We start from the raw sequence: 11,468 nt of genomic DNA on the forward strand, positions 1-11,468 counted from the left end.
ATGGAGGTCTTGAAAGCTTTACCTTATCCATTTGAGTAAGGCTGGGCTTACTCTGATGATGCAGCTCTTTCCCAGTCCTATTTTGAGAGCCTTCTAACCTAACCAGACTATTCATAAAGTTGCACAGTAATGTATCAAACAGTGTTTCTTTGCTATTCGTAAGGTTTTCCCTGGCCCATTCTTTGAGAAGTAGACAGCCTCTTCCTTCTTCCTAGTCTGTCTCAGTCTGTAAGCTGGGCTGATACCTGTGCACCATGTGCATCCCACAGGGTTTGAAACACCAGTGGCTCAGCCTCAAAACTCACATCAACACATCACTACGGTAGGACAAACCAACAGACAAGTTTGTCTCCGTGTTGGAAACCTCTCCTTCCACCCTTACCTGGGTCCCTGTGGCTGACTCCTTCTCTGTCCCAGTTCCTGGGCTTTTCCTACCCTTTCTCCCTCTCTCCAGTCTGCTGCTTTGGGTGTGCTTGGGTTCCCTCTCCTCACCTGGATCCCTGCGGCTCACTCCTCTTCTGTCCTAGTCCCTGGGCCTATTAATGTCTGCTCTCCAGTTCTCCTGCCCTGCTGCTTTGGGCATGTCTGGGTTCCCTCTCCTCACCTGGATCCCTGCGGCTCACTTCCGTTGGTCCCAGTCCCCGGGCCTATTTGTCTCTGCTCTCTGGTTCCCCTGCCCTGCCGCTTTGGGCGTGTTTGGGTTCCCTCTCCTCACCTAGATCCCTGCGGCTGAGTCCTCCTCTGTTCCAGTTCCTGGGCCTTGACTCCCCTTTCTCCTGCTCTCCTGCCCTTCTGCTTTGAGTGTGCCTGGGTTCCCTCTCTTCACCTGCATCTCTGCAGCTCAGGTAAGTGGTGTTTCTAGAAACCTGTCCATTTCTTCCAGATTTTCAAATTTATTTGATTACAGTTCTTCATAGTTTCCTGATATTATCCCTTTTATTTCAGTTGGTTCTGTTGTGATGTCATACACGTCATTTCTTATTTGTGTTATTTGTATTCTCGTCCTCTTTTCCTTTGTTAAATTTGCCAGTGGTTTGTCAATTTTATTAATCTTTTCAAAAAACCATCTTCTAGTCTTGTTGATTTTTTCTGTTGTCTTTCTATTTTCTGTTTCATTGATTTCTGCTCCAATCTTTATTATTTCCTTTCTTCTGGTGACAGTAGGCTTTTCTTGCTGTTCTTTTTCTGTTTTTTGGAGGTATTGGTTTAAACTGTTAATTTTAGCTCTTTCTTTTTTGATGTGTGCAGTTATTGCTATAAATTGGCCTTTGATCACTGTTTTTCCTGTGTCCTAAAGATTTTGGTATGTTGTGTTTTCATTCTCATTTGATTCAATGAAATTTTTAATTTCATTTTTTATTTTTTCTATTTCCTAGTCATTCTTAAGAAGGGTGTTGTTCAGTTTCCATGTGTTTGTTCTTTTTCTGTAGATCTTCCTATTGTTGATTTCTAATTTGATAGCATTGTGATCTGAGAATATGCTTTGCAGTATTTCAATGTTTTTAAATTTATTAAGGCTTGCTTTATGGCCTAATATATGGTCTATCATGGAGAATGTTCCATGTGCACTGGAAAAGAATGTATATTGTGTTGTTACTGGGTGAAGTGCTCTGTAGATGTCTATAAGGTCAAGTTGGTGGATTTTATTGTTTAGCTCTTCTGCATCTTTGTTGAGTTTCTTACCAATTGTTCTATCTTTCATTGAAAGTGGTGTATTAAAGTCTCCCACTATGACTGTGGAGTCATCTGTTTGCCTTTTCAGTTCTTTTAAAGTCTGATTTATGTATTTTGGGGCTCTTTCATTGAGTCTGTAGATAGTTATTTTGCTTATATTTTCTTGTTCAGTTGATCCTTTTATCATTATATAATAGCCTTCTTTGTCTTGAATGGTGGTTTTTATCTTAAGGTCAATTTTATCAGAAATTAGTATTGCCACTTACTATTGCTCTTTTTTGGTTGCCATTTGCTTGATCTATCTTTTTCCAACCTTTGATTATTATTATTAGTCTGTTTTTTTCTTTGTTTCTAAGGTGTGTCTTTTGTAGACAGTGTATTGATCAGTTATGTTTTCTTATCCAGTCTACAACTCTCTGTCTCTTGAATGATGGATTTAATCGATGGACATTCACTGTAGTTATCAACAAGTATGTATTTGTTGCTTTCATTTTTTTTTATGTGTTTTTCATGGTGTTCATGTTTTCTTTGTTCCGTATAATTTTCTGTGCTGAGCTCATTATGTTTATGAATCATGTTATCATTTCCTTTGTTGCTGTTGTTTTAGTATTTACTGAATATTTGTGCTTGTCTCTTTTTTATTGTGATGTGAAGGTTTATCATTTTTCTTTGAAGTTACCCTGTGATTTATAATTTTCTCCTTGAGTTAGAACAGTCCATTCTATCTTGCAACTCCCTTGACTTCCTCCTCATTTAGAAATTCTGTAACCACTCTGTTTTCCCCCTCTTTTTGGTGTGTAGTTGTCTTCATTTGCCAATTGATGTATCTGGTTCTCTGTTTACAATCTTGTAAGCTTATTTTACTTTGGGTATATCCGTAGCTGTGTTGCTCTCTGCGTTATGTCATCTTTTGTATTAATGGTTGGTTGTTGTTTGCTGTTATTGGTTCTCTGTTTAAAGGACTCCCGTTAGTATCTCTTGTAAGGTTGGTGTTGTTTTAACAAATTCCCTTAGTTTCTGCTTATCTGGAAATGTCCTAATTTCACCATCATATTTGAGGGGCAGTTTTGCTGGGTATATAATTCTTGGTTAGAAATTTTTCTCTTTCAGGGTTTTATATATACCATTTCATTGCCTTCTCAGTTGCATTGTTTCTGCTGAGAAATCAGAGCTTATTCTTATTGATTGTCCTTTGTAAGTGACTTTTCATTTTTCCCATGCTGCTTCCAGAATTCTTTCTTTGTCTTTGGTTTCGATGACTTTGGTGATATGTCTTGGTGATTTTCTTTTGGGGTTTATCCTGTTTGGGGTTCATTGGACTTCCTGAATGGATATATTCTCATCTTTCATCATATCAGGGAAGTAATCTTCCAACAAATCCTGGACAGTTTTCTCAATGGTTTTATTTTTCTCTTCCTGCTCTGGAATTCCAATAATGTAGGTTCTTTTGATGATATCCCACTTGAACCTTATTTTTTCTTCATTTTGCTTTGATCTTTTTTTTTTCCATTGATCCCTTTCCAAAGAAGTATTCATGTATTTGTCTTCAATCTCATTAATTCTGTCTTCCATTGATTCATTTCTTCTCCTTTGCCCTTTCAATGTTTTATCTTTTTCTGAAAAGTTAGTGTCAGTCTTCTGGATTTCTATCTGTAGATTTGCAGTCATTTCTAAGTTTTCATTTATTTTGTCATTTTGTTCTTATATTTTCTTCTGAAATTGTTGTAGGATTTTGTCAGTGTTTTCCTTGATCTGTCTCTCAGTCCTTTGAAGGTACCTAAATATAATTCTTTTGAATTTCTTATCAGGGAGTTTCAATGCTGCTTCATCCTCAGGGATGTGTTCTGGGTCTGTATCTTGCTCCTTTGTTTCCACCACTTTATCTTGCTTCTTTGTGTGGACTGTGATGCTCTGTTGTCTCTGATACATTGTGACATTGTTGTATTTGGAGCTCTGTTAACTGTTTGTGAAGAGCCGCTAAGGGTGAATCAGGCTGTTCTTGGTGGTTGTTTATCGTTGGCCAGTTGGTGGAGAAGGAAGTGGTGGCTCTCACTCAGTAAGTGAAGCTGTAGAAGGTGTGGATGTGTTTGTGTCATAAGGGCACTGTTGCTGTCTCCCACTCAGTTAGATAAAAACAACAATTGAGTAATCCTCAAAAAAGTAAAAGCAAGTTGACAAGAAATACAAATTGTAATCACACAGTAGCAATAACCAAAAATGAAAAAAGGGGGAAAAAAAGCAACCCTGCAATATCAGGGGAGAGGGCAATAGCAAAAAAATGGTAGAGTAGGAGAATAATGAAGAAAAAAATGTGAAAAATGAAAAAAGGAAAACAAGGAATGGAGTTAACCATGAGAAAGAAAAAAATGGGAACCAGGAACAGGGAAGAGAGAAAAAGCTAACAAATAGATCCTGGGAAGGGAAGAATAAAGAATAATAATTAAAAGGACAATAATAACAACAATAAATTTAAAACAGACAAAAACAAACAAACTTAAAAAAGAGAAAAAAAAAAATCTGGGTCAGGCAGGACAGGGCACCCAGGCTCGGTTGGAGCTGACAGACTGAGATGAAATTCCTGCTGGCCCACAAGGTGGGTGGGAGTGAGAGATGACCGCACCTCCATTCACCAAGAGGGTGTGAGGTTTGAGAGTAACAAGGGGAATATCACACCTTTCCAGTCCTTGGTGTCTGGAGTGTCCTTGTGGTCCCTGGCAAGGGTATCCTATTCTTAAGTCCCTGTGATCTGGGAGAACACTGTTGGTGTAAATATCCAAAATGGTGAAACCACTTGTAAACATTCCAAGTGGCTATGCCCTCTGGGCAAGCAAAAGTCCACAGCTCAGTCTGCCTTCCTCTTTACTGCTTCTCTTTTTATTCACCAGCTACCAGTACAGTCTTCCATGCAGCTCCTGGCCAGCAGGACCTATTTTTAGGTTAATTCTTAGGTCCGTACCACTCGGCAGTATCTGAGCTGTCCATGCCATCAGGATCACTGACAGACTACAGTTCTGTATGTCTCCTTTTTTGGTGTTTTCATGCAGGTTCTTCTACTAGTTGGAATTTAGTCCACTTCTATATCCTTCCTGTCAAAGCTCAGGGCTCCAGGATTATCTTCTGTATCTGTGTTAATTGGATCCCTTTTGTTTGTTGAAGAGGGTCTGTGCAGTCTATTTTCCTATTCTGCCATCATACTGGAACTCTCCTCCATAGGGTTTCCAAGGCTGCCTAAGGCATTTGACTTCTAACCAGAAGGTTGATGGTTCAAACCTACCAGCTGATCCACAGAACAAAGATGGGCAATCTACTTCCATAAAGATCTACCACCTTGGAAACTCACTTTGAATTGGAATTGACTAGATGGCTGTGCTGGTAATCCTTAAGGAAACAGACTGCCTCACCTTTCTCCCACAGAGCAGCTGGTGGGTTCGAACTGCCAACTTTTTGGTTAGCATCCAAATGCTTTAGCTACTATACCACCAGAGCTCCTTTTTCATTGTTAGATTGTCTAATTAAACATTGCTGATGTTTAGGAAAAAGCCACTGATTTTTTTAAAAAAACCTTTTTTATTGTGAATTGGGTGAAAGTTTATAGAGCAAATCAGTCTTCCATTCAACAGTTAATATTCATTTTGTTTCATGCCACTGATTTTAATCTCCACAACATAACATTACTCATTCCACTTCCTCCCTATGTTTACTTTTTCCATTCTTCCTTTTTTCCTATCCCTTCCTGCCTTCTGAACTTGGGCAAATGCTGCCCTTTTTATCTTTAATGGTTGATTGTTCTAAGGATTGTATACCTCCTTAATGTTATTGTTCATCTTATAGAACTGTATGTTGTTTGGCTGAAAGGGAAGTCATAGGAGGGAGTTCAGTCCCAGGCTATAATAACAAGGATTCTACAAATAACCAACCAGTAAGGCTCATCTTTTTCATGATTTTCAGTTTTCTTCTGTGGTATTCTCCCACTCTATCCAGGAGCTTCTAATGTGATCTCTCTCAGAACAGTCAGTAGTGGGAGCGGGCATTATCTAGTTCTTCTAGTCTCAGGGTCATGGATGCTAGGGGTTTGCATGGCCCTTTAGTACTTTGGACTAATTGTTTCTCAGGTTGGGCAATCCTACTTCTGTAGTGATACTGTCTCGGAAAACCAAGGAGGAGGGGTTGCTATGAGTCGGGGCGACTCAATGGCAAATAACAACAACAACAAGTATTTTTTATTTTCTTCACTCTTCTTTGCTCTCAATGGGAAGAAACCAATAGTTGTACCTAAAATGGTCTCTCACAAGTTTTTAAAATCTTAATCACTGCTGAACAAAGTAGGATTTAGAACATTTTCTTTATGACCTATGTTGTGCCAATTGACCTTGATGTCCCCTGAGGCTATAGTCCTAAGCTCCCAGGCCCAGCAACTCATTCTCTCAAGATGTTTGACTATGGCTGAGAAGTTTTCCTAACTTTGCCCCTCTATGCTCTATTATATTCAAGGAATATTTGCAATATATATAAATACAGATGTAGAAATATAGAAAAGCCATTGTTTTTTATATATTTAATTTGTACCCATTTACCTTGCTAAGCTATCTTATTAGTTTTAATAATTTGTCCGTTGATTATCTACAAAAATAACCATCTTGTCTGTAAAAATGCCTCCTTCTTCCCTTCTTTCTTTTCAGTTTTTACACCTCTTAAGATTTTTCCTTGTGTCAATTGCACTACCTAGGACTCCCAGTACTAAATTGAATAGTGATAGCAGATAACCTAATTTTGTTCTTGAATTTAAAAGGAATGTTTTCCTTGTTTTACCATAAAATGTGATGTTTGCTGTATTTTGCTGATATCTTTTATCAAATTAAGTACCTTTTCTTCTTAATATACTTTTTTTTAAAGATACATGTATACTTTTATTACAAAACCACTCTTTTAGCATTAGTTGATTACCATGATGCTGTCAGTGTAATATAGCAGCTCTAATGTAACAATTGCATTCCTTGCTTACTGAACCTACACTTAAGGTACACCAATCCATCACATACAAGTTATCTGCAATTATTACTGTTGCAAATCCTGATTCATATACCATTGTTTAGGGAGGAGTTGATGGTAAGAGATTAGATTAAATGTTGATAGACTGCAGAATTTCCTTGGTAGAAAGACCAGACTTACTGGTCTGATAAAGACTGGTGAAATCCCCCAAGACTGTGGTCCCTAGTCACTCTTCAGGCCTGAAATTGAACTCACACCTGTGGCTTCCAGCCAAGTAATAAACAGACTTGTAAGGTGAACATTTATATCAGGAAGGTACACTCCTTAGAACAATCAACCATGGGAGACCAGAAAGGCAATATTTGCACAGAGCAATAGCTCAGAGGGCAGGAATGCATAGGAAAGAAGGACACAGAGAAAAGGTAACCACAGGGAAGAAGTGGGAAGAGAACTGTTACATTATGGGAACTGCAATCAATATCATGAAACAAATGCATATGAACTGTTGTATGGGAAATGAATTTGCTCTGTAAACTTTCACCCAAATCACAATTAAAAAAGAAATAAAAATCAGTTCTATGACTCCTCCCCCACAAATTACTCTGCTTTAAAAAGAGTCAGATTGCTTAGAACTTGTCTGAATAGCAACAGCACCTAAGCAGCATCACACTTAGTTCTTCTTAAAAAAGCAATACCTGTGAGTTCACCTTTTATTATGCAAAGGGAATAAATAAAATTTTCTTTTTTTATTCCCAACATAGCAAAAGGAATGATTGCTCTAGTTTAAAATTCCTCATTAGAGTCCCTTAATAAAAAATAAAGATATTCTGTCAAGCTCTTCCAGATGGTGTTATTGCTGTGCATTTGCTGGTTGACCACTTTCTGTTCTGTGTCTGCTTTGAAGGAATCTTCTGATATATCTACAATATTCCTTTCTTACACTATTCTTTTCTTTACTAGGATTTCACACAACTCTAATGCTTTATTAATAATGTCCCCCTTGTTGTTTCATTGGCTTTCTACATGTCTTCATAGATAACCACAAGAAAGGAAATTAGGTAGGGAGAACTGTGACTTGGTTGTAAATCAAGTGATTGATTCAACAGATTGGGATATTTGGAAAGGCCACAATCCTACAAAATCCCTTTCAAATAGTTTCATGCATTTTCATTATGTGCTACTAGTTTGATCATTTCCAGAGTATATTGGACTTCTCTCTGCAGTACAACAGGATAATTATAACCAATAGTGTTAGAAATTACAAAATATCTTTTGTTCAGTTATTTCTCACATCTTTTTTGAGAAGTTGGTCTACATACTTTATTGCAGTTCATTATCCTAAAGTTTAAATTCCTGGATTACCAACCCACTCTCTGTGCTTCCCGTCATGGTAATTCTCTATCACCTGATTAAGAATATCAGCAATAAACTCAAGCTCCTAAGATAGATCTTTTAGCTGTTCCACTAAAATTCACTCATGAGGCCAAACATTATAATTTTGAGGCTGTTGCTTAATTATTGCAGTGAGGTAGTTAATTTCCTCATATAGATCCCTTTGAGGTAATTTTAAGAGAACTTTAAGAGAACTGAAATGCCACACTGTGTAATTGGTTGCAGTAGTATCTCAGGTTAGTTTAAAAGCCCAGTCATTTCTTTCATCATGCTGTAGAACAACCTGGAAATAAATCATAAATATCTCTAAATTTTTCACTATAAATGACTTAGACCACTGAATTGGGGCCATCATTCTGCAGCACTGGACCTGTGTCAGTCCACTATGATCTGTCCCCATGAGAAGTCAGAGACATCGCAGGATTTCAGCCACTGTGTTGTCTTCTGGTAACAGTATTAAGTCAGGGAAGTAGCCCAGCTGAACACAACTCCTGGCCGGCAGGACACCAACAGGGCCATGGAAACTTCAGCCACATATACCTGACCTACTTTTTAAGGTCTATTTTTAATCAGGAATGGGTTGTTGAATTTTATCAAACTGTTTTTTGGCATGATCATATGTGATTTTGTTTTGTTTATCTGTTATTTTTAGTTCATAACACTGATAGTTTTTTTTTTTTTTTTTTGAGGATGTGACGGTAGTGGTGATAAATCTTGGCTTTTTGTCATATAACACTTTCACCACTGAACTAAATGTTTTCTGATTCCCAGGAAAAGAAAAAAGTATAACAAACACACCTATCATTGTCATATCTACTTAATCTTTATTGTTAACCTTTTGCCATATTTGTGTCTTCATTTTGCTAAAGTTTTTAAAAAGTAAATTATAGCCATCATGTTGCTTTTAAGCGCTGTTGAATCGATTTTCGATTTATAGTGATCCCATATGACAGGGTAGGACTGTAGCATAGACTTTTCTTGGCTATAATCTTTACAGGAGCAGATTGTCAAGTCTTTCTCCTGCAGAGCTGCTGGGTGTTTCCAGCCTCCAACATTTCATTTAGCAGCTCAGCATCTAACCATTGTGCCCCCAGGGTTGCTTAATGCCATCATACTTTTCCCATAAAAAATCAGTATGTGCTTTAAGAATAAGGACATCTTTCTACATTTCCATGTGCCATTATCATACTAAAAAATTAACAGTAACTTCTGAATACCATCTGATATCCAGTCTACATTCCGAGTTCCTTAATTGTTCCCAAAATGTCATCAACAGCTGGTTTCTTTACCAGGACACAATCAAGGACAAGACACTACTTTTAGTTGTAGTGTCTCTTAAGTATTTTTTTAACTTAGTGTGCCCCCTCACCTTTTATCTCATTACACTTAACCTATTGCAGATATTGAACTGGACCAGTTGTCCTGTATCAAGTCCTATCTCCAGCATTTGCCTGAATGTTTTCTTGTCTATCATTTTACATTTACCTCTATCTCTTAGGTTCTTGTAAACTGGAATTTAGGTCTAAGAGCTTGTGTATTAGTTGTTGCTGTGTAACAACAGAATCTCATTGACATAAAACAATGAGCATTGTTCCTTACACTCACAGGCTATGTGTTAGTAAGGGTTGGTTGGTTCTGGTTGCAGATCAGCTGGGGTGGTTCTGCCTAATGTGCAGATCCTGAGACCCAATCTGGAGAGGTAAGGACTACCTGGGGCATGCCTTGCTCATGATAGGTCATAGGAACACAGAGGAGTGAATGGAAATATGAGAAGGTTCTTAAGGCATGGTCTTGGAACTTATACATTACAACTTTGTCCACGTTCCATTGGCAAGTCACATTGCCAAGTTCATGGAGGAAGGAATACTTGCTTATCAATAAACCTAATCTACCAAAGCATTAGATTCAGAGTAAAATTTTTGGCAAGCACACTTTATAAGTGATGTTGTGTGTTTCATATTATATCGTAATTCACATATAACATGGTTGACTCACTATTAGTAACTGATCTCACTAGTTAAGTTTAATCACTAGATTAAGATGCTGACAGCTTGACTTCTCTATTGTAAAGATGTGTATTGCTCTTGTGACTTAACAAGTAATCTGTAAATAGTTCTTTGATACCATGTGTATATATATTGTTGTTAGGTGCTGTCGAGTCAGCTCCAACTCACAGCAACCCTATATACAACAAAACAAAACACTGCTGGTTGTGTGCCATTCTCACAGTCCTTGCTATACTTGAGCCCATTGTTGCAGCCACTGTGTCAGTCCATCTTATTGAGGGTCTTTCCCTTTTTTGTTTACCCTCCACTTTACCAAGCACGTTATCCTTCTCCAGGGAATGGTCCCTTTTAACAACATGACCAAAGTAGGTGTATATATTGGGTCCCATATTGGTGCTATATTAGGTGCCATATTGGTTAATTGAATATGGTTAATTGAATTTCGATAGTTGAAACTTGCGTCATCTGTTGGTGATCCTGGCCTGAATTGGTTGATTCATGAGTTGTTGCAAATCAGTGATTAAATAATTCTATGGTACATTTTACGTGTAGCCCTGGTGGTGCAATGGTTAAGCACTTGGCTCCTAACCAAAAGGTTGACAGTTTGAACCACCCAATGGCTCCACTGGAGAAAGATCTGGTAATCTGCTTTCATAAAGATTACAGACAAGAAAAACGTATAAGACGGTTCTAATCTGTCTTATGAGGTTGTCAATTGGAATTAACTTGACAGTACCTAAGAAAAACAACATTCTTCTGTAAAAAAGAGATTTCTCCCATCAACTGGAGCTATTATACTACCTTGAAATATAATTTCTGTTGTAAAGGCAGGATGAATGTTTGATTTTTTTTCCCTTTTAATTAATAATTTTCAAAATAAGAACTTCATGTAAAACCAATGTCTGTGGTATGATACATCTTCTGAGGTTGAACTCTCTTCCCCCTTGTATAAACCATTCCTGTTGGTGGCATAGTGCCTAAGGCATTTGACTGCTAACCAGAAGGCTGGTGTTCAAACCCACTACCTACTCTTCAGAAGAAAGATGGAACAATCTACTTCCATAGAGATACTGCCTCAGAAACCCAAGGAGGGGTCACTTTGAGTCAGGATCGATTCGACAGCAGTGAGTTTTCTGTGATATAAAACCATTTCTAGTCATGATTCACTGGTATTGTAATACTCGTAATTAACCTGTTTGTTAAAATTTTATTTTGGATTTTTGCATCTGTGTTCATAATGGAAACTGGTTTGTGTTTATGTTTTTATAAAATGAGTTGTGTTACTGGGATCTGACATGGTAATTAATTGCCTGTTCATTGAAAATTTAATAAAACTTGCTTGTAAATTCATCTGGATATGGTGCCTTTATTAGGTTAGACCTGTTATTTATCTTTAAGTATCTTATG

At 37.6% G+C, this 11,468-nt stretch overlaps 1 pseudogene; it reads right to left on the reverse strand.

The window, feature by feature from the left end:
* Positions 1–7,513: 7,513 nt before the first annotated feature.
* LOC103210409 lies at positions 7,514–8,471 on the reverse strand (annotated as a pseudogene).
* Positions 8,472–11,468: the final 2,997 nt, after the last annotated feature.

The sequence above is a fragment of the Orycteropus afer genome, unplaced genomic scaffold (genome assembly GCF_000298275.1).
Source record: "Orycteropus afer afer isolate SDZICR_OR568_19922 unplaced genomic scaffold, OryAfe1.0 scaffold00609, whole genome shotgun sequence".
Taxonomy (NCBI): domain Eukaryota; kingdom Metazoa; phylum Chordata; class Mammalia; order Tubulidentata; family Orycteropodidae; genus Orycteropus; species Orycteropus afer.